This window comes from Malaya genurostris, chromosome 2, assembly GCF_030247185.1.
Source record: "Malaya genurostris strain Urasoe2022 chromosome 2, Malgen_1.1, whole genome shotgun sequence".
NCBI lineage: Eukaryota > Metazoa > Arthropoda > Insecta > Diptera > Culicidae > Malaya > Malaya genurostris.
In genome coordinates, this window is record NC_080571.1 from 92,404,304 (window position 1) to 92,428,219 (window position 23,916).

General features: G+C 36.5%; 1 protein-coding gene across 4 annotated transcripts in view; it reads right to left on the minus strand.

Annotated features, from left to right (window-relative positions):
- Window positions 1-18,614, minus strand: part of LOC131432991 (chitin synthase chs-2) — a 118,853-nt gene extending 100,239 nt beyond the window's left edge. Inside the window, exons 1-2 of one of the 4 annotated variants that reach the window (XM_058599690.1) lie at window positions 18,326-18,614; window positions 2,725-3,010 (exon numbers count right to left, since the gene is read on the minus strand). The gene's annotated coding sequence lies outside the window, so the exon portion shown is untranslated. Of the gene's footprint in view, window positions 1-2,724; window positions 3,091-18,325 lie in introns of all 4 variants that reach the window. The other 3 variants (XM_058599689.1, XM_058599692.1, XM_058599691.1) reach the window with 3 other exon arrangements.
- Between the last annotated feature and the right edge of the window lie 5,302 nt (window positions 18,615-23,916).

Sequence of the window (23,916 nt, forward strand, 5' to 3'; positions counted from 1 at the left end):
ATTTTCTTATGATGCAATTTGAGACCGTATAACGCAATTAATTCTCAAAGATCGTGTAATTGAACCACGTTAGTTTATTTTTATTAGGCTATGCTGAGTCTTTCGTTTTTGAAGACAATTGCTGTTTAAGGAGTGTATCGAAAATAAACTATCCACAATTTTTTCTTTCAAATTATTATAAAAACGATATTTTATTCAAACTAAAAATTGATCCTTTATTGTACGAAGTTAAACTTGAGCATAATGAAAACCGGATAAAATTTAAGTTATTCCTTCTCGAATTTTTGAACTTTTGATCGAACGCTCTTCATCAAGTTCCAGACAAGTGTTGCATCGTATTTTTTGGACGCTTGCGCTTTTTTTGAGCTTCTGCATGTTCCCAGCAGCCTTACCAGTCTTCTTGAAGGCCCTCTTCACGGTTGCCCAGTAACGTTCGATGGGGCGAAGATGAGGGCAATTTGGTGGATTGATATTTTTCTCAACGAAATGTATACCCCTTTCCGTAAGTCAATTGACTTCACTTGAATTCACTTCACTGGTTTTGGCATAGTGAGCCGACACTAAATCCGGCCAAAACAGTGGAGGTGTACTATGCTTCTTATATAAAGGCAGCAATCTCTTCTGGCGACACTCAGATCGATAGATTTCTGCATTTATAGTTCCGGTAGTGTAAAAAATGGTTGACTTTAAACCACAGGAACATATTGCTTACCATACCAGTACCTTTTGACCGAATTTCTCGACTTGAATCGACCTGGCCGCATCGCTCACATCCTCCCCAATGACGACAGTAAACTATTGTGGACCTGGAAGGGATTTCGAGCCCTCCTTTACATAAGTCTCATCGTCCATCAAAACGCATGCATCTGAACACTGCGAAAGACTCGAATACAATTTCCAGGCCCTTGTTCCTGATCGCTTCTTCTGTTCTACATTTTGTTTCGAGATTTTTTGCTTCTTGTAGGTCTTCAGGTGATTTCGCCTCTTGATACGCTGGATCATTCCGACACTCGTTCCAGCTTTTTTGGCCAAATCACGTATTGACATTGATTTGTTTTTCATGATTAGAGACATAACGTTCTGGTCCTGTTTCGGGTTGAAAGAACCGGGTTTTCTGCCTCTTCCTGGTAGCTCATCCAAAGAATAGTGTTCTCCAAACTTATTAATGATGGTTTTAACACTGGCATGATGAATTCCAAACCGCTTGGCCAATTTTCGCATAGTAATACCCTTGCCATTTAGCCATGTGTCCAGAACCAAAATTTTCACTTCCTTTTCATTACGCGACATTTTGAAAACGCAGAATTTCAACCGCACAAACAAGTAAACAAACGAAAGCTGATAGCCAAACGCACAGCATGCTGTGATCTGAGCATAAAAAACCAACACAAATACATGCGTATTACACAAATGTATGTGGATAGCTATTACACAAATGTATGTGGATCCACTCCTTAGCGGAAAAACATTGAACGGGTTTTTGGTTTATAAAACGGTGCTTGAGGTATCCGAAGCGTAACCATGGAAAACAGATTGTAATAAAATGAATTTTCAATTTGAAATAATCGACCCAAAAAAGTTTTATTTTGTTTTTCGAAAATCAAGATTTTTCGCACTATCAATACAATCTTTTTTATGCATTGTCATACGAAGAAAAATCTTTCAGTGGTTGTCAAAAAATAATGTACAATTCGTGGAAAAGGACATCAACCAACCGAACTGCCCGGATCGGCATATTGAAAGGTTTTGGGCAATTGTCAAGCGGCACTTTCGGAAGGAAGGTACAGTGTCAAAACAGGAGTTCAAAAAAAAAACTGGACAGCTGCCACCAAACACAAAAGTAATTGTGCAGAATTTAATGAAGAATGTCAAGTCCAAAGTGCGAGCGTTTCACAGAAACTAGGATTTTCTTCAATATAATCAGTGAAATGCATAAAAATGTAATTTTTCTACAATATATCGAAAACTGATATCAAAAGATGTTTTTTTTCGCTTTGTTATTCAATAATCAATGTTGCTAACTACTTTTCGATACACTCCTTATTGGGGTAACATTATTTTATTCATGAAATTATTATGTGCCATAATGGTTTTAATTGATTCTAATATAAACTTTTTGCGATCTCCATGAACTGAATCTTAGTAGGGTGACGGCTCCATTAGTCATCTCAGCTCCAGTAGTCATTTCATATTCGAACATAATTAGTTAGAGTGAGATCTGCTGCCTCTGTTCGATAGATTGTTTTTCAGGGTAAGATGAAAATAGGTGCATTCGCTTCGAGCTTACGCGTCGCTATTAGAGCGGTATTGTACAGTTTTCGAACTATTTTTTCTGCAGAATTGCTTCTTGGTGCCGAATCAAAGATATTGTAACCGATTTCATCACAATTCGTTGATTGAAAGTCGAGTAGTCGGCAGAACAATATTGCGACTTTACTAATGAGATGACTATTGGTACAAAAGTCCTATTTCTGTATGAAGAAGATAAAACATAATTTTTCCCTTGCCAAAGTTGATGAACTTTATTAAATAGATGTTTATCATTTGAAATCGGATTACACATCTTCCTTCAGAGTATACAAATTAACATAAGAAACCATTAATTAGGAGTTACACGTTTCACTGCAGAGGCTATGCGTAACCGCTGCAGCAATTCAACCTCCGCGCCCATCAAACAACCCCAGGTAATAATCATAATCAAAAGTATATCCACCACCGGCTTACCTTTAGCAGTTTCTCGAAATCTAAAAATCTGCTCGTCCGCTGCCAATTAGGAAGTGCTATCGTATCCGTCGATCGCTCTTTTCGCCTCGTAACTAACACTACGAAAAGCTCGGATCGATCCTTCATGCAGCTTTCGGATTAGGCTGTTCCGCACGGCTCTCGGTTAACAATGAACTATTTCCACACTCCGCAACCCAAAACCGAACACAATTGCACCAAGTTTGAATGCGATCTTCTCCCGGCGCATGGAGTGGTGTGCGATTTTCCTTTCACTATTTTTAGCTCACTTTGCGTGGAAACCAGTAGGAAAGATGATAAACAGACGATAAGGTTAAACACTAAAACTAACAGAAAAGTAATTCCAGACTAAGCGAACCGATAAAAGATAAACACTTTAGCAAAACAAACAAGACAGCAAGTGGAGAAACCGCGAGCAAGGAAAGGAAAAATAAGTTAAAAGTGTTGAAATAAAAATGTTTATGGCTACGTTCCAGTCTAATGGTATGGGAAAACATATGATTTCAGTTGATTCCTCCCAGTGTATGGGTATCTGAGGGTCCGGTAGTCAGGCGAGCAAATCAGGGCTGCACGACGACCGATGAAGAGAAACTGCAATTGTTTGAAGCACCTTCACACAAAACTGACGGAGACCATGTGGTGCATGCTTTCAATGCACGTTCAATACATACGACCACTTGGTTCCAACACTAATGCTTTGTTGTTGGGGCGGTAGATAGTCATACCTGTGGCAAATCGTTCCCCGTACAGTGAGCGATTGAAATTGTGACCAGTTGAAAGATTTGAACGGTGCATGCGCCAAGCGACAAACTTGACTGGACAGGTTTCGGTTGAATGAAAAAAAAACAACTTGCACATTTTCTATTTCAGAAATTAAATAGATTTTCTGTTTCAAATGCCGGTTTGTCGATTCAAATACAGTATGCTATATTTTGTTGATCCGGTTTTTCCGGCTCAGCAACATTTGTAGGAAATATCAAAGACCACGGTGAGCTCGATTGCGGAATGGTAACTGTGGAATTGTGTTTTCAGAATCATCTCTCCAGGAACGCGAAGGACACATTCTGCAGCGATTTCCATATCATAAAATTATATTGTCGTTGTCATTCTTAGTGTCGTTCTGATGTTTAGTTACCCATTTCATACTAAATGTTAACAAGGTAAGTTTCACTGCTGGTGAAACATTACAGCTGAACTTGTACCGATAAGCACACTAGAAAGTTTACTATTTAAAAAAAATTTGAAAAATCGTTCATAGACTTGCTTGACACTATAAACAAACAGCTTTCTTTAAAAACATATAAAACAGCAACTCTGTACAAATCCAAGTAACATCAGGTTTTCCCCAGTGCTCTTTTTTAGGTCCACGTTTTTTTCAATTTACTTGCGAGCAAATATCTAAAAGCGCTAGTGTATGCGACTTGAAACGTTCTGTGGAAATTCTGGATTTTTTTATGGAATTATATGCTTCAACTGAGGTTAGGGGCTGTCCATAAAAGACGTCACGCCGCAAGGGGGAGGGGGGTGTTTCATAAAACGTGACCATTTTGTGACAGGGGGGAAGGGGGGAGGTTTTTGGAATGTGACGTCCAATCCAATATTACTGCTTTGCCCTATTTCCTGAAAAAAATCTTCACAATAAACGTTTACATTCTATAGGAAAACGTGTATTTGTTGATGTAAAAGCTTCTTCTTTTAAATTCGGAAATGAGTGATGCAGGAAATCATTTCTGTTGTGATCAGCAAAAGTGCACGGAGGAGCGAGTAAATTAGCGAAATTAATAAATTTTGCCAAATATGAGTAAAAAAGAATAAGATGCCTTCAAACGGTTTAACTTAAGTTATACACTGACATTTTTTTCAGTAATTTGATTTTCTAGCATTGATAATAGTTCATCATAAGAATTTCTCTTATCTGATTCTGATGCAGTTTATTCAATTGTACTCCATTTGAAAAAGGGCGGGAGATCAACGATTTCAGACGTAGATCATGTCATGTCTTATCTTGATCATATGTGATTTTCCTCCACCAACATCAAAGCTTATCGAGTCATCCAATGATTGAACTTACATAAATCAAGAATCATTTTAGCTCAAAATCACTACCCATTGTGTGACGGAAGATCAGTACCGATATTGATCGATATGATTTAAAATTAACTGATCAACTGATCTTGAAAAGATTCTTCGGCAGTGATTTTGATGAGGTTTTGGTCTTTATTTTCTCAGCCCTGTATGCTACACTATGGAAATATTATACTTTACCTAAAACAATAATATATCTATATCGATTTTTCCCTCATATTTGTATGGTTTGTCATACATATTGAGAATGTATTGAGATGAATTTTATTTATTTTGAATTCGTGGCATGTGACATAGAGGGGGTGGGGGGTCTTTGCTTCTGTGACAATTTGTGACAAAGGGGGGAGGGGGAGTAAAAAATCGTCCAAAAAAGTGTGACGTCTTTTATGGACAGCCCCTTAGGAATAATGGAACTCGTTCTTTGGACATACATTTAGGAAATAAATTTGTTGTAAAATGTAAACTGGTGCTAGATTTTTGTCTATCTTAGATTCCAAGTTAATAGTATGATTTATCTAATATTGCAAAAATCAGTCACGAAGCTTGTCGGGACTGTACAGGGTGTGCCATCTAACCTGAACCTATTGAAAATCTTAAATAACTCCGCCATTTTTCTGTCGATTTTGACAAATCAAACAGATTCTAAAACGTCTTTGCCATTTTAGTCATGGATAGATTTACGTAAAAAGCGGACTGCCTTTGAAGTGACGTATATGGGAAACAATCGTTCAACTGTGAAAACTGTGTGTGCGTATCATAGAAAATAGAGGAAAAATTCGGCATCTTCATCCAAGACAATCAGTTCCGGGGCTATTTGAAGAGTAATGCATATGTCAGCAAGTCCCGAAGACTAATCTAAAAGGTAATGTCACAGTGAAAGTATGCTCTAGGCATCTTAGAGCTTAAGCAGGTACCTTTAAACTAATATTATAAAATAAAAAGAAAATCACAGCGGAAGTTGATTCGACTACGCCCAAAAAGATTATCGAATTTAATGCAAAATGTCCTAAAAAAGACTTCAAAATGACGATGTATTTACATAGGTCCTGCCTAGATGTCACACCCTGTATAATCGGTCGATTACAACGCAGTTTCTGACGCTCGAAGTATCATTCTTCAACATAAGTGCTGCGTATTCGAAGCGCTCTGTGGCTGTTTTTCAGTGCATTCACTTTAAAATCGTCGTATGCTACAACAGCTAAAATATTAATAAGGTTTGTGTATAAAAGTGTTGCCAACGTTGAGAGAATAAAAGTTTACCGATTGGACAAGCGCGGGAATTTTTAAATGAAAACTCCGGTTCTTTTTTGATCATAAGGTATATTTTTCCATACAAAAATTGAATGCAGCGAAGATGACCAAAGTTTAAAAACGAATCCTTATGAAGTCGACCTAGAAGATGTTTCGACCAGATAACAGAAATGGAGTCCTTAAAGAGAGCTATGATCCGAAGCGTCCAATCTGCCAATGTTGCTCAAATAATGAGGAAAGTGGCATGTCATCTTAGGAAGGCTTTCTTAATTTTCCGACGCAAATTTCATCAGAAATGTCTTGACTATCTTAAAGAATGAACTCTCAGGAAACTCCTTTCATGGTTTAATTTCTGAAAATTTGAAAGATTCCACTATTTTTCACTTGGAGCTGTTAGCAGAATATATTCAACAGTGTCACTATTTATGTACCATTTAATTCTACTATTTCACTGTCACGTTATTACACTTTCACAAAGTCACTGTACTTTAATGAAGTTTGTTTGAAAGAATGCTGTAATGCTGCTCATTTTATACGAAATGTCTTATTGTCAAAGGTAAAAACGGGAAGAAACAGGTAGTAACAAACGGGTAGGACGGTAGTTTAATTGTCAGCGGAGGGTGACAAACAGAAGAAGTGGGATATTAAGAGATTAAGTATTTCCTAAATCTATTTGTATCTTATGTGTCGGTAATAACTTGAATAGCCAGGAGGGCTTATTTCCTTGGTCACGATTCAATAAAGAAAAAGTGTAGTTATTTTTGAAGATTTCTAAACTTTCGGCTGTGTCTAATTTCCATGGGTTGGAAATTTGTCTTATGATTTTTATGTCGTTGGTAGTGAATTCATGATCTTCAGAAAAGGCATGTTCAGCTACTTTTGACTTGAAATGATGTGGTAGTCCTTTCTCTAATTCTTTAGATGCTTTCGCTATTTCAGCGACGTGCTCTTTGAAACGGATGTCTAGAGTTCTTTTTGTTTGTCCAATATATATTTTATCACAATGAGAACACGAGATTTTGTATACCCCAGATTTTTTTTCAAATTATCCTATGGATCTTTTGTAGAACCTAGTAAATTTTTCAATTGACAGCTCATGCTGCTAAATACTAAATCTAAACCAAATTTATTTAGTTTTGATTTCAAAGGATGTGCAATGTTTGGATTGAAGTCCACCGATATCTTTCAGACCGTCCCCCAAAACCTCCAGTACAATTTTTGGAGGATTTTCTTGTAAATCGTTCATCTCAAAATTTTACCAATGAACAAACTAATCTTCTAAATCTTGGTTTAAATTATGCAATTTCTTCAAAAGTAAATCTCAAACAAGTTATTATAGACATAGAAACAGGTTTAAATAACTGTGATCTTTCCTTTCCTCAAATTAATGACGCCAGAACTATCGTAGCTGACGTCATTAGAAGTACTTCTTTGAATAATCAGCAAACCATAGATGAAAAAGAACTAGTGAAACAATTGCGAGAAAAGCCTGTTTTTTTATGTAAAGGCTGACAAGGGAGATAAAGTAATTATTATGGACAAACAAGATTATGACAACTTGATAACCCAAAAAATTAATGATGGTCCTTATAGGAAACAAAAAACCGACCCCTTATTCCCAAGTGTCCCGGTGAAGGACTCAACCAATCTATTGGAAGATTGGTTGCTTCAACAACATAGTACAGTTTATGGAAAAGCAAAGAAAGGTCATATCTGAACCTAACTCGGCTTTGTATGGATGTAAATTACTTTAAATTCAGAGGCGAATTTTATAAAGAGTTACTAGAGGCACCAGTGAGTAATCTGCTCTCCCCGTTTTTATGCGAATTGTTTATGGCAAATCTTGAAGAACTTTTGAAAAACCAGGGGTTATTACCTAATCGCTGGTGAGATACGTTGATGATATATTCTGTATCATAAAACGCAATGATTTATTAGCTTTCTTACAAATGATTATTAACTTACATAAAAACATTAAATTCACCTGTGAGGAGGAGAAAGACAGCAGTTTACCTTTCTTAGATATCCTCATTGTCAGAGAAGCAAAAACTTCAAATTTCGAGATATACAGGAAGCCAACCAACACAGATCGGGTCATACCAAATACTTCTAATCATTCCCACCAACACAAAATGGCAGCTTTCCACCATATGATTCACAAAATGCTGACCTTGCCCCTTGAGAGAGATGCTGCAAAACTTTATTTTCGAAATTGGAAAGCTCAATGGATATCCCGAGCGTTCAATCAAAACAATCCTCGACAAAAAATTAAGATTGTTGAGAAAACAATCACTTACAACTCTGCCTCCCCCATCGGAAAATTTAAAAAGAATATTGGTGGACTTCAATCCAAACATTGCACATCTTTTGAAATCAAAACTAAATAAATTTGGTTTAGATTTAGTATTTAGCAGCATGAACTGTCAATTGAAAAATTTACTAGGTTCTACAAAAGATCCATAGGATAATTTGAAAAAAAATCTGGGGTATACAAAATCTCGTGTTCTCATTGTGATAAAATATATATTGGACAAACAAAGAGAACTCTAGACATCCGTTTCAAAGAACACGTCACTGAAATAGCGAAAGCATCTAAAGAATTAGAGAAAGGACTACCACATCATTTCAAGTCAAAAGTAGCTGAACATGCCTTTTCTGAAGATCATGAATTCACTACCAACGACATAAAAATCATTAGACAAATTTCCAACCCATGTAAATTAGACACAGCCGAAAGTATAGAAATCTTCAAAAATAACTACATTTTTTCTTTATTGAATCGTAACCAAGGAAATAAGCCCTCCTGGCTATTCAAGTTATTACCGACACATAAGATACAAACAGATTTAGGAAATACTTAATCTCTTAATATCCCACTTCTTCTGTTTGTCACCCTCCGCTGACAATCAAACCACTGTCCTACTCGTTTGTTACTACCTGTTTCTTTCCGTTTATACCCGTTGACAATAAGACATTTCGTATAAAATGAGCAGCACTACAGCATTCTTTCAAACAAACTTATAAAACCGATACACTGAAGAAGGATGTAAATAACATTCCGAAATACGCGTATCTGTATTGTAACGTTTGTTATGCTTCATTAAAGTATAGTGACTTTGTGAAAGTGTCATAACGTGACAGTGAAATTGTGGAATTAAATGGTACATAAATAGTGACACTGTTGAAAGATTTGTTTTCGTCTTCCAAAAGTTTAGTTTAGTCTTTCAAAAGTCTAGTTTAGTTAAAACTTTCTCTCCAACAGGCGTGAAACATCCTCTTCTTCTGCATTACAATGATCCAAATGATACATAATACATAATAACTTAAATCTAAAATTTAGAAATTATACAATGACAAGAGAAAACTAATACTAAATACACTATTCTAGCCACTAGAACCTATCGAGACAGATAACTGAGAAACAGCTTTTTTTAGAACATTACGAGAATGATGAAGGTTAAATACATTGGAGCAATTATTAAATAGGCGGCACATACTAGCCAAAGGTTCGTAATAACCGTAGTTAGTTCTAGATGAGGGTTTTCTAAGAAATGGGTAGAAACGAAGAGTACGGCGATGAATATCTAAGTGTAACAATTGTAGAAGATCTGAACAGTCTATACAAGCTTGTAGTAAATCAGCGACAAAAATGACCTTACAGATGTCACGTCGAACAGAGAGCAAATCTAGGTCAATCAGTTGGCAACGATCTTCGTAGCTCGGAAGGTTTATTGGATCTCTCCACGGAAGACAACGAAGTACGAAACGGACGCATTTGAGTTCGATTGATTCAAGGCGTTGAATGTCTCGAAGGTCAAAAGGTGACCAAACGACAGATGCATACTCTAGAGTCGAGCGTATCAAGCTACAGTGAAGTGCTTTCAGACAGTAAATTTCGTCAAAATACTTGGAAATACGAAAAATGAAACCAAAAAATCTAGAAGCTTTAGACATAATCAATTCTCTGGGCTCCTTGAAAGTCAACTTGGAATCTAATAAAACTCCTGGACACATGACTGACGATCTTCGATCTAAAACTTGTAAGACCAGCGCCCTATGCATTGAATCGCCAACCCAGGACCATAAACAGAGATCAATTTCAACTTTCCACTCCATACAGTTGAGCTGCGTATTGATGCCACTTTTAGTACTATATTATATCGTGTTGCTTCTGAGATGTGATTTTCCCTCATCTCCCAGGTTTCTCAAGGGAATAGCAGTTCCACGGACTGGACAAGTTAAATTCGTTGGTCTCGACGATGAAAAGGTGAACACTTTTTGCCGTAACAGTACTGTCTATCCACGTTATTACTGATTTTCAGGAAGCAGTGAAGGAATTCAAATATATTTCTCAATAATAACATTGATGAAAACTATCATTACTAGTTCTAGGACTTGTGAAAGTTTCCAAAAAATATCTAGAAAATCAGGTGTTTTCTTTTTTGCTGAACACACCCCACTATTGGAAATGTTCCAGGCCGATGACGATCACGATCTTTCACTGTTTCGTTTGTAACTTGAGTAGAGCTACTGTTCTGAATCAAAAGTGTGAACATAACGGCAACTGCTCTGTACTGAGAGTAGTGTTGGGAAAATCTTGTTCAGAAAAAGTTTATTTCACTATCATTCGTGAAAAAAATCAGTTCAAGAGATTTTCTAAAAAATCTTGGTGACTGAAAAAATCACTTCCGATATTGTCATTCAAGAAATAATCATCCACAAAACTCTGAACTTCCTTGCAGTTCACAAGTGATTTTTTGTGTCAGCGAAACTTTTTATCCAAAGAAATATCGCTAAATGCTAGATTTCCACTACGCTTCAGTTCGACACCGAAGTGATTCGTGCAAGATTTGATTATTAAATTTTCATCAATTGAAAAATCTCTTCTGAATAAATTTGCAACTGAACCGCAACTGAAAAATAACGACTGCAACATTTTCGATGCACGATTGTTTTAATTCCAGCTGGCTGATTTCACTGGGATTGAACCCAATAAAACGCTATTTAGCATGATTTTGATTCATAGAAGTAACAGGAGCGCAGCATTGTCAGCAAGTCTCGAACACACAGTAGGCGCAATGTTTGAATGGCTCGTTTGAGTTGGCATAGCAGTAGTCTGCGTTCCTGTTATTTCTGCGTATGTTATTCAACCTAAATGGCATGGCATGGCTAATATTTTTTAATCGTTGCATAACATTCTTTGTGATTGTTTTTATTGATGTTTTTATTATCATTACAACTATTATTCATTACAGCACTTGCTGCTTTTATTAATGATGTAGTTTCGAATAAATTTCAAATACATCACCACCATTGATCAATTGATTTATCAACCACCCTACGCATATTGAACATTTTCAGAAAGGTTAAGTTTTTGTTCATCGGTGAATTTATTCATCATGTGTTCTGCCAAGGGTTGAGATACAATGGATATGAAAATTCATTTCGCAAAAATTTTCTGTTCGAGAATCATATCAGGTATATTCAATGTGCGAACTTTTTTCACGAATATCATCGAGCAGAATGTTCACTAGTGAACTTTTCACACCTGATTTTTTGCCATGCGAAATCAGTTTCAGTGAGAATCGCGTTGTCAAAAAATCAGTACTGAACTTTTCTGCAGTGCGTTTCCTGATCGATGACTTTTTTGTCTAAAAATCACTTGTGAAAATTTGCGATTTTCGAAATATTGATTTTTTTCCAACGCATTACTGACAGAACTCTGACGTCTATAAACGAGAACACAATCATAAACATGACTCAAACTTGAGACAAAATTTTAGTAATTTTTTCTCCAAATTAGAAAATAACTTTTGTTTTTTTTCAAAATTTGAGTGGCATCTTCTTTGTTCATGTTCATATACATGGAATAATATTATATATAATATTTTAATATATTTCTTATAAATTGGAAGCGAAAAAAATTATTCAAACCCGTTTCACTTTGAACGATTTTGGTACCCTTAGACATGGCTTATGTCGTTTTCGCCTGATGCCAAACCTAACTCAGTTTCCACCCTAACTGCTGTCAAACCGTTTGTTTGAAAGCAGTTTCGAACCTAGTTTCAACGTTGTTGAACTGAAAATCGAGTCAGTTTCGAAAATGATTTCTATAATCGGTTTGCTCAAAAGCCCCGTTGCCCCGTGTTTGTTTATCGTCAAACCAGGGCAGGGTTAGTTTCAGTTTTCTCAAACGAAAATGACATTAGCAACATTGAAATCACAAAATTTCTATTAAAAATATCTATGATAGATGATTCATGGTTCCAAAAACCGAATCTAGAAATGGCAATGAAAAACAATGTGTTCTTGCAAGCTTGAATTCGATAAGAATATTCCGAGAAAGGAAACGCACTGAACTGCAAGAATTATTGTTTTCATTCAAATGTTTGAAAACTCAACGCTTACTCTAATGTATGAATAAATGCGAGTGAACTCATGGCCTGGGTAAATTTTATTCAAATCCATACTCAAATTTTGACATGTTGTTCTAGTTTATGGATTTGAGTAATTGCAACTCAAACCATGAGTTATGTTCAAAGAGCTTGTATGGTTCTGTTTTTTGCTTCTTTTCTGTTCGTTGTCAAAATCGTAAGCAGGGCTACCAGTTATGCAGATATTCAAAAAAGCTCCATAGAAAACCTATTTTTTTCATTGAAGTTCTCAACTTCTCTTTGGCAACCATGTTTGTGCAAAAAGAGTGTGGTTAAGAAACTGTGTCAAAAGTCCAGCTTTGGAAGCAGTCTGCAATATCAAATTTCACATTTTATGTTTTCTCAGTTGAACAAAGGTATCGATATATAGAGGAAACCGGGGTAAAAATGATTACTTGCAATAATTCGAATCCTGAGTTGGCGGTTCAGTGCATAGGGAGCTGGTCGTACAAGCCAGTTGTCGTGTGTTCGAGCCCCGACCTGGAAGGATTCTCAGTGTCAATAGGATCCATAGTACTAGCCATGCAATGATTCTGTACACTAACTACACTGTACACAGGCTGCGAAGTCTGTTGAAACAGAAAGGCCACATTCCACAAAAGGAATGTAATGCCAGGACTTCGCTTTTTTGCAATAATTCGAACATCAAACATGGGTATTAGCTACCAGTGTTGGTGATTGCCGAAAATTTGACAGAAGCTGCTATATTGCTCTCTATATTGTGTACAACATTTTCAATCCGTTAGAAGATGCTACAAGAACTCGAGTCATTCAATGCATGAACCGCGAGAGAATTTTTCTACGTTTCTTCGCTCCACTTTATACTCTGAGTATTTCACGGCCCTTGAAAAAAAATACGGTCTGATAATGATGATAAATTCGCTCTCGCACTGGTGTCTATTCTATGTTAAATGAGCCATGCCAGGTGTTCGTTGTTGCGATGATATTAGTCTCTCTTTGATGGCACTGATTCAATCGTGTGAAGAGTGAAGAGTGAGCATTCTTTCATACGATAAAAGCCATCCTTGTTAGCTACTATTGGCTTATGTTAATTTCACATGCCATCCACGAAGTTGTTGTTTTGAAAAGACACCTCGTACTAAAATGGAATGTATTAACGTCAAATTTCCAATGTACAGTTACTGACTAATTTTTGTAACTAATTACTGCTATTTTTTGAGCTACTCAGTAGATGTGAGGAAACCACGTTTCAGAAGCAACCAACCCACACCATGTACGGTTTGAGAACAGGCATAGTGTGATGGGTAAACTTTTCAAACAAGTCACGAAATTGGAAAAGCTACGAAGTTATGTCTAATGGACACGAAACAAATTTACAATTTGTTTTATGATTTCTTTTAGTTACGTATAAGTGAGAGCGTTTATTTCAATTTACGGGAGATACTCTACGAAAACTTCTCATTGTAGATATTCTACTAAAACTATCAAACTTCAATCATTATTGTTTTATAATACCGGTAAGAACGTGTTTGAGGCAAAGATGCATCTTCATATACAATTCATTGGCTTAGAATAGCTTGTGCTCGTTTGGATTCAACTAAGGCACATGAGCTGGGTGAGTAGTTCGGAAAAATGACTAAATTTAGACAAATGTGTTTTTCTGCCGAGGTCTTGTTTGCAAATTTTCTAGCGACGCGTCATCGGAGATATTTGCCGAACATTGTGCAGTATTTAACCATGATTTGTTGCGCCCAAAACCATTATTGTGAAGTCGTAAATCGTGTCTATTGGAACAAGGATAAGATTTCCTTTTAAAGTTGAGCAGCTTAGCGTGATGTTTTCGAATTGGTTTTCGCGAAACAACATGAAACGAAAATGATACGATTCCGAAGATTTGAAGACAGGTTGGAACACTACTTTTTGAAAAATGAAAATACATAGTGCTTGCCTATTTCGCCAAAAGTGCTGCACAATATACGTATTTTGAAAATTAATATACGAGTAATTCCATATTTTCAACATTAACAGCAGAAAAGGTGGTGAAGTCAAAAACCAACTTGCTGCTATTTTGGTGAAATTTTGCACACTTCTTTAGTATGACAAATCATTTGTTTTTCACAAATGGGGAGACAAACTCGACTCAAGGTTGTCTTTTAAGAAGGGGGCACATTTCAAAAACTATATTCCTATATCATTATGTAAAAAGATTCATCCATATCGGAGTATGTGATGGCTGATGACTTGTTACCCACTTCTGGGATTGCTCGTTTATTTTCAAACTACGTGCATGTGGCGCATAAAAATGGATGAAAAATCCTGCAATGTTTTTTGACGTGAGATGCGCCTTTTCAGAATTCGTCCTAAGGAAAATTGGGTAAAATTCACTCGTAAATATTGCGAGTTGTACTAAACGAAACACAATAATACTTTCTCCATTCCATCAGCAATTTATGATTAAATTTTCAACAGTTTGAGATAACAATAAATAACTCAAAAATTATTTTTTCTCAAACTTTTTCAAATAATTAGGAAAACTTATTTCGACTTCTTATTTTTTCGCACTCGGACAATGGATTTAAGTTAGTCAGGCACATATCAGTCCCGATGTTCAACGGAATGCATTTAAAAGATAAATCATGGTCCAAAATCGATCATTTATTTTTGCACGTTAGTCTGAACTGGACATCGTGGAGAGGACCTTCTTTCAACAGCCGCAACAACAGACTCTCGGAATTGTGCAGTATCTTAATTGCTTTGGATTCTTGGTCTGAATTCTTCAACTGAATTCTGAACTTTATTTCATGTTTAGAATTTTTTTTAATTCAATTCAGAATTCAATTTCAGAAAAAGGTTCATTTAAAACTAAGACTCTAAAACTGAATCCTAAATTTGGATTTTTGAGTTGGGATTTTGAAACTGAGTTCAGAATTCGGATTCAGGAATTCAACATCAAGATTCTGGAACACAATTCAAGATATGAAATTTATATCTGGATTCAGAGTACCAAAACTGAACGTTAGAACTATATTCTGAGAAAAGGAACTATATTCAGTTTCAAACCTGAAACCTGGATTCTGAAAGTGAGTTCAGTTACAGAGTTGTAGAGCTAAATTCATGAACTGAATTCTTGATCTGAATTCAGTTCCATTTCTTGAATCCGGGTTCACAATCATGGTTCTGGTGTAGATAAATCAATGATGATACAGTTGTAAACATCAGAAAAATTCTACAAATCGATTTTTTGGAACCATTTTCTCTAAATCAACAACAACCAAAAAAAACTATAATATTGAAATGTTTTACATGATAAAAAGCATCATTCGAACAACATTTTATAACTTTTTCGTGAAAAAATATTGAGAAATAAGTTGGTGGAGAGGTATTTTTGAGTACACTTCTTAAAAATCGTGATTTGCGGTGTCCACTGTATCTCAGGGCAATCAGAAGTGAACAAATCTCAAAGCAGCATAGTTAGAATAGAAGTTTTTCTAGACCCCAACGTTTCAGTTTGATTTATTTTTAATTTTTTGAGTTTCTGGTGGTTGTTCAAAGTGAAAACTACGATTTTTCATGAAAAAAATCCGCCATTTTGTTGCTGTAAAACCTCCCCAAAGTAACAAACAACGAAAAGAAAAACGTTGGGGTATGGTTTTTTAAATGTAGAAAGTGTGTGCGAAATTTAAAAAAATTTGCAGTAGTTTTTGAATGACGATGGACACGGACTTTCAAAACCTGCTTTCGAGGAAAACGCGTTCAATGTTTTTTGTCAATAAAATCAATGGAAACAATTTATTACTTAAGATAGCCCGTAGGGTCTAACATTTTCAAAAAATCATACTTTTTCTTTTACAATTTGTTATAATGAAACATTTTAAGTTTGTAGTCAAGTTTTTAAGTAAAACGAAGCAGAAATCTTGGGCCTGTGTGCCAAGCTCTTATTTCTTCGTAGTATGAGATAGGCAAAAGTAAAGTCTCATAACTTCCAGAGTTTGTTCCGATAGACTTGAAAATTTCACAGAATATTCTTGAAATGTGTCACTATAAGAAAATACAAAGCAAATAATAAATTATTTTTCAAACGTGTTAGACCCTACCCGCCCCTTAACACAACCGAATAATACGAACGATTATCGATATTCGGAAATGTGAAAGGTGCATGTCAGCTTTATTCGTATTCACGTCCTCCAGTTATTTCTATGACATTACCCTCCCGCCTTTTTTATTGAATGTTGTCTTAATGAAGCGAAATTGCAGTTTTCAATGTAGAAAGTATATGTCGCTTCCAATTTAGACCAATGAAAATTTCCATTAAAATTTTCGATTTTGGCAATATTTATTTACATCTCACAAATTATATGGCGTGAAAATTTAATTTTTTGTCCTGTGTTAGTTTGAAGCAACTAGTTCGGGTTAATTCGAATAATGCTCCATGCGCTTCAAGAACTTGCAAAAAATACTGTTTATAGGCCACTTTTCTTACCACCTTTTGCATCTTTTAGACTGAAATCGATTTTCATTATTTAAGAAGCTACACAGATAAAAATATTTTGTTAATTTACATCAATCTTCATGCACATACTTGAAGCAGGCAATTGAATGGAAAGTTACTTTACAGTTCTTGATTTTTCAATAAACTTTGAAAGTAAAATCAAGCGTTTCTTGACATATACAGTCTTGGTTAATGGAAAATCAATACATTCTATTTAATTTAACATCGATCATGGTTTTAAATCAGATTTTCAATTAAACTGGTGTCTATTCCAAGGTTCTGGAAGGTAGTAAAATTAGTTTCTACGAACATTGGTAACCACTAATATAGTAAAATAAAATAATTATCTCGAACCCGTTTGACAACCAAAATTTAATAATATGGATTTGAACTCCAAGCAATCAGATCAGGAGGAATCGATTATCTCATCAGATGTATTTACTAATACTGTGTGATTTTTTCAAACCGCAGCCTCAATGTTAATTACAAATGATTTCAACGAAGTTTGACCATGATTTTAGTTTCCAGAAATGAAAGCTCAGGTACATTTTCCTAATGCTTCCTTCAACTGGGAGTGGCATTAAAATTAATGAATTTGAATTGAGATGATATGACCATTTTCACCTGGTCTCATCAGATCACAGAATTGTTGTTGAAATTTCCTATCCTCTAGTCTGGATCACGAATGATACTTTAATGATGGGACTACGTTCCCGATAAACTAATGAATCATTCTGATGTGTGTCAAATTCAACACATTTACAGAGGCAGTAATTCCAAAATATCCATCGCTCACTGTACCGCCCGTAACCCAATTTGAATATACACAAACACCAATTTTCGCGGCCATAGAGTCAGTATTTCTCTTCATCGTTTACTCGTGTACTCGATCGTTCGGTGCAGTCTCTGATTTTTATTTGTCTCTTCCCGCCTCCCCCGAGCTAACGTAAGTACGTAAGTCACTCGTTGGTTTGGCTGGCGGATTGCGTTGGGCAACAAACAATTCCGAAGCAGCCCAGTTATGAGATTTTGTTTTTCCATTTGTTCCCGACTAGCACTTTTCACTTCGGTTGAAGCCTTAGTGATCCAGAACGTTTAGTAGTGCAGACACTCAACTATCGTCCAGCCAGCCGCGACTTCCACTGTCTGGGGCACACTCTGGCAGTTTATATCCGTTTCTTGCCGTTGAAAGGTGAAGGCTATGACATTTGGAGCTGTACACATTCAAGTCAGCACAGTTTTGCAGCTGAAATCATTCTTGCTGGTCGCTAGAAAACATGAACTAGATCAGCGAATTCGGGCATCAGTTTTCCACTTCGATGGTCAAAGAGTGCGCGGCAAATGAAAATCATAACTAACTCACTTCACTATTTTTTTTCTCGGTCGCAAACACGAAACACTGGCGACGTAATCCACTTTCAAATTGTCACATCAGCACAGCACAACCTGGCGATTGTTGGCAAGACGCACGAGGCAAACCGGGGTGGGTGTTGCGAGGCCCAAATGGTGGCACACGACGGGCTTAGTTACGCGTAGCGCGACGAGAGCGATCTGCAAACGACGACGACATGCAGCCAGGGTTCGTTGTCTACTGAACGGAGAAATCTCCACGGTTTCTTGTGCATACCGTCGGAGCTCGTTATACTGTTGTGGCTGTGGCTTTGGCTGTGGCAGTGGCATGATCGTTAGCTCGATGCCGTTGGGGAGCTTGCGTTCGTGTATGGAGGCCGCTCTCCCCAAGACAGTGAAAGGAAAGAGCGAATTTCCTACAGTGGCCGCGGCGCACGTCCCTAGAACTACCAAGTCGATCATGCTTGATGTGAATTTTTTCTTTCAGATGTGAAGGCTGAATGTGAGATTTGAGCGGCCGAGAGTGTGCGCGTAGTGGAGGTGTTCTGCCGTGGTAGTATGCAAAGTTGTGAGAGCTTTTTAGGCCGGTATGCAGTCGCGGAGTAATTGGAAATATGAATCACTGTTCTGTCAAGCGGATTCATTGTTTGAAGGACTATAAGTGAATCATTTTAATCATGATTCAAAGTGAATTGGTAATTTCTTGTTGTTCACTTGGCGCTTTTTGATACTGGAAACAAAAGTTCAAAATAGTTTAATTCTGTTGCCTGAAAATATTTTGCACTTCCAGTAAAAAAAAGTTTTTTTAACAAAGGACTCTTCACATCCCCGTAAAACAACTTAAGGTTCAATGGGAGGCCAAAATAAAACAAAATCTATGGTAACAGTACTACTGAATGCTCAAAGGTAAATCTGAGTTCAATTATGAGGTCACGATAAGAAATCTAATGTTCAATTGAAAATCACAAGCTGAAAATTAACTGGTAACTTTGATAACAGCCCCAGTTTCGTTCTAAAGCTTACACAAATCCATTTTGAAATTAATATAACGTAACGCGGAAGAAGTTTTTGCTTTTCTCATATAGAAAGACTATGAAATCACTGTGAAAATCAACTTTTTAACCGAGGCCCAGAAGACCGAATGTCATATACCATTCGACCTAGTTCGACGAACTGAGCAAATGTCTGTGTGTGTGTATTCCGAATCAGTAGAATAATGATTGACGAACCATTTGATAATTTGTTTTAGTATTTTCAAAACTTAGAGCAGTCTTGAATTAGTTTTTGGATTTTTCTGCGTGGACCGATCTACAAATGATTTTTTTTGTTCGAAAATTGGTTCGTTTGCAAAAGGAAATTTTCCACTCAATGCATGCTATATCTCCGATGATTGTTTGGCGTGTATGAAGTTGTGAAATGCTAGCTGACTATAGAGCAAAATATAAATACTAGATTTTTAATAAAATCGTTTGACGCCAAACGAGCTGATTTGTGCAAAAATTTCACTGAGCCTACTTGATTCACGTGTTTCTTTATTTCGAATCACATGTTCAATTCAGTGAGGGTGCCAAATGCACAACATACAGGATTCGATTTCCGATATATAAATTTGGGTTCAATCCCTTCAAGTCAAATTATAGAACGACTATAAGAAAAGAAAGTAATTAACGTTATTTATTTTTCGTTGTTTTCCTCAAATTCGTCCCGGGTTGGCGGTTCAATGCATAAGGCACTGGTCTTACAAACCAGTTGTCGTATGTTCGAGCCCCGACCTGGAAGGATCGTAGTGTCAGTAGAATCTTAGCACCAGCCATGCAATGTTTCTGTACACTCTGAATCGGCTGCGAAGTCTGTTGAAACAGAAGGTCAAATTCCACTACAGGAATGTAATACCAAGGCTTTGCTTTTTTTGTTTTCCTAAAAATCCAGAAATGTGAATCTTATCCTTACGATAGATATAGTAAATGTTGTCACAATGCGCTTAAATTTTATTCAGAGACAACAGGATTGAAGTGTGCTGCCACTTCTAATTAACACCGTTAACTCAAACACCAACACTGTTCGGCTCTCTACTTTTTGGAACAATTCCATTCTTATTAGAAGGATGTTTTCTGTTTTTTTCGGCTTAAATTTTGCATAAGCATTTCCTATGCTATACCTTTGAAGGATTCTTTGGACGAGATTTTGTGTAAATTTTTCTCGAAACGACCTCCAAATTTCGTCAATTGCTTCAAATTGCAAGTTCGGTTATTTATTTGAGTCCAAACGTATTCAATTGGCCCAAACACGATCTAAATTATATCAACCCAGAGTACTTCGAAATTTCAAATTATTTGCGTTTAAGTGATCAGTTTCGTACAATGTACTCGAACCATCCCGTTTGCCTCCTGTTATTAAATTACATCGATGGAACCGAGATTTGGGAGCTCATCGCCATGTTTTACCTATTCGAACGATTCACTCCCTTGCTCATAAACTGTCTAACTGATTTTGGTTGTATTTTGTTTGGGTCATTTGGGACCTTTAAGAGCAGGAAAAAGCTGCTTTTAAGTGCGAAGTGTACGTGTGTACCTATTTTGGGTAAAAATGTTGAGATCGAACAAAAAACAATGGTCAGATAATTCATTTTTACGGAACATGAAGGATAAAACTTCTCACTGTGCGATAAAAATGCAATTCTACTTCACTGATCGCGAGCAATCAGGAGGATCGTTTGATTATTCTGACTTTATAGTTTTCAAAATAATTTCCATCCAAAGATAATTTTTGAGCTGTGAGAAGTTCACCGGGACAGCTACAGGTACAGAAATAAGAGGAACAAGTACAGAAGGTAAGTTCAGGAAAAAAAAGAAGGTACTAGCATTATAATGATTTTTTTCTTAAATAAATAGTAATTAAAATTGATAAGTACGAAGTGGTCCACTAGTAGAACTATAAAATGAAAAACGGGAACAACTATTTGATATTGTCATCCATTCAAATTGTAGTAGCAGTGATTTCGCACCATGTACAGTTTTGCGGCCGGACGTTTGTTTAGCTCTCGTCATATTCAATTGAAAGAATGGTTGCCGTCAGAGCTAATAAAGTGACGTTGGCAATTATACTCTATTTTTTTTTCGATGAGAAACGAAAATGCTTCGTCTCTCTTTGTTTGTTCTGGTGTCGGTTATTTACGAATGAGACAGTAAAATATTGAAAATGAAACTGTTGGAATGGTTTCTTTCATTGAGAATGCGTGACAATTGTAAGCTCTTGTTGCCGTGAATAAGTTGTCCTTAAGTATTGGCGAGCCGTTACAATACTGGAAGCGAGATAGTAAAAGTTCACACAATCAACCAATTGATGAAATCAATTCTCGGTATTCGGTGTGAAGTGTGAAGAATGCAAGTTAGTTTTATACTTATAAACGTCTCCAGTTATACCTCTGACATTATCCATCCGCCTTTTTGCAACTCAATTAATTGCCATTGTCTCTCACTTTAATTACTGGAAGAACAGAATTTCACACAACTCATACGTACTCAGGAAAATACGTAATTTTACATAAATTTCATATCATTCGCACTGTTGAACAGTGTTGGTGATTGCCGATAATCTGACACAAGCTGTTCGATATTTCTTTATATTGTATACAACATTTTAATCCGGTTCTTCGCTTCACTTTATACTCTAAGTATTTCACGGCCCCTAAAGAAATTGCAGTCTGGTAATGATCGGCGCTGAGTGGAATTTACCAAGAGAGAATCGCAAGTTGACAATTATCGCAGAAAATCGAATCGATGATTCGACTAAATGATTCTCATACTAGGTTGCAATATTCCAAAACTCTTGTGTGGAGCATTCACATACATTTTCATAGACACAACTTATACAAGGGTTATATGCACATAGTTAGAATAAGCGACAATAGTAAAATGATTCTATCGCAACTATCAACTGCCCATATAGAATCGGATCACGAAACGAGAATAAACGACCGTTTGTTGCTTCAGAGAGAATCCCAACAGCAGCGTACTAACTCATGATGCTCAGACAGGTCATCGAGAGAAATTCGCACTCGTGACCATTCTATGTTAAATGAACCATGCCGGTTTTTTGTTGCTGCGTTGATATCCGTTTCTCTTTGTTGGCACTGATTGAATCGTGTGAAGAGTTTGTAGGGAGCGTTCTTTGATACGATAAAAGCCATCCTTGCTGTTGAATTACAATTAAAAAATAATTTCTTGTAGTTGAAATATGTATTTTTGTGAGAAGTAGTATTGACCATATAAAGACTGACTAGCTGGCGCACCTTCTTGCGAACGTTCCTCATTAAATTCCATACAGACTTCTTGGCGACAAGTTTTGACACTTTTTTGCAATCTTTTTCGAACTGTTGAATGGTTTCGGCTGCCGAGACATGTTTCCTAAGATGTTAATTGCGTTAATGTTCAAAATTCCTCAATTGGTCGAATTATCAGTATATCGAATCGAATCGTTTTTAATGTGGAACACATTTTTGTTTTCTATATAGGGGTGCAAATTAGAAACTCAAGAAAAATACACGTAGAAATGTGGTCAGGTTTAGATCACTTACAGCTCAGTCAATTTTGTATAAATTTTTAATATTATGTCACCATTTGATTGGAAATTTTTCTACGTATTGATTTGAATGTTCATAGCCATGTATTTTTAATTGTATATCATTGAAATGTTGATTAATAGCTAGCAGTGTCCTATTTGTCTGCAAAAAAATTTCCGGCATACCGGATTTCCCTGCCATAGTCGACGGTTTTGAAGGAGTAAGCGATATATCAAAGGGAAAGCATCGCTCTGATTGGTCAATCGATGCAAAAGCGAAGCTGTTGGAAGCACGCGAATCTATAAATAGAAGCGAAATTATAGCTAACGTTTCAGTCCTACATGTAGCATGCCAGACGTAGGTTGTTGCTAGACAGCAAGACAAAAAGTGCCATAAAACGATTTGAAGCTTTAATTGGTATGCTCTGATCTTGTGTCATGCAAGCTCGGGTGAAATTCCATGTTATGTCGTTTTGCCTGAGAAATTGACAACTACCCCAGGGTAAATGTTGAGTGCGTAAGAATAATTTCTAATTTATATAAGATGAACTCGATTGATAATGAGAAAAAGTTTATCGCTTCAACTTGGTATAGAAACGCTATAAAATAACTGCTTGCATACAAAACTTGAGCACAAGCTTGGCGAAGAGAAGCTTAAATATCGATATCCGTTCGCAAGCATGTACAAACATATGATTGCATACATTTGGGCTATTGATGTAATTTCGTCGGCTACAAAACAAATACAAATCAAGACAAATAGAGTCAATATTCTGGGTTCGCATGTCCGGTGTTGGTTTCTAATTAAGATCAATCTACGCAGACTCTCGTGAATTTGCGGATTCAAAAGTCTGACGTTTAATTGAAAATGTCGATCATTAGAAATTTTGGTTGCCTTGTTCCACATCAATGGCTCGAACAACCCCATGGGGCTGATCCTTGTAGTTTTTGGGACAACAGTGACATTTTTGGTAGTATACCATTCTACCGTTGATTTCGAGTAGTGGCAAGAAGCAAGATCTGGCCAGAAGACAACAGCTTCCT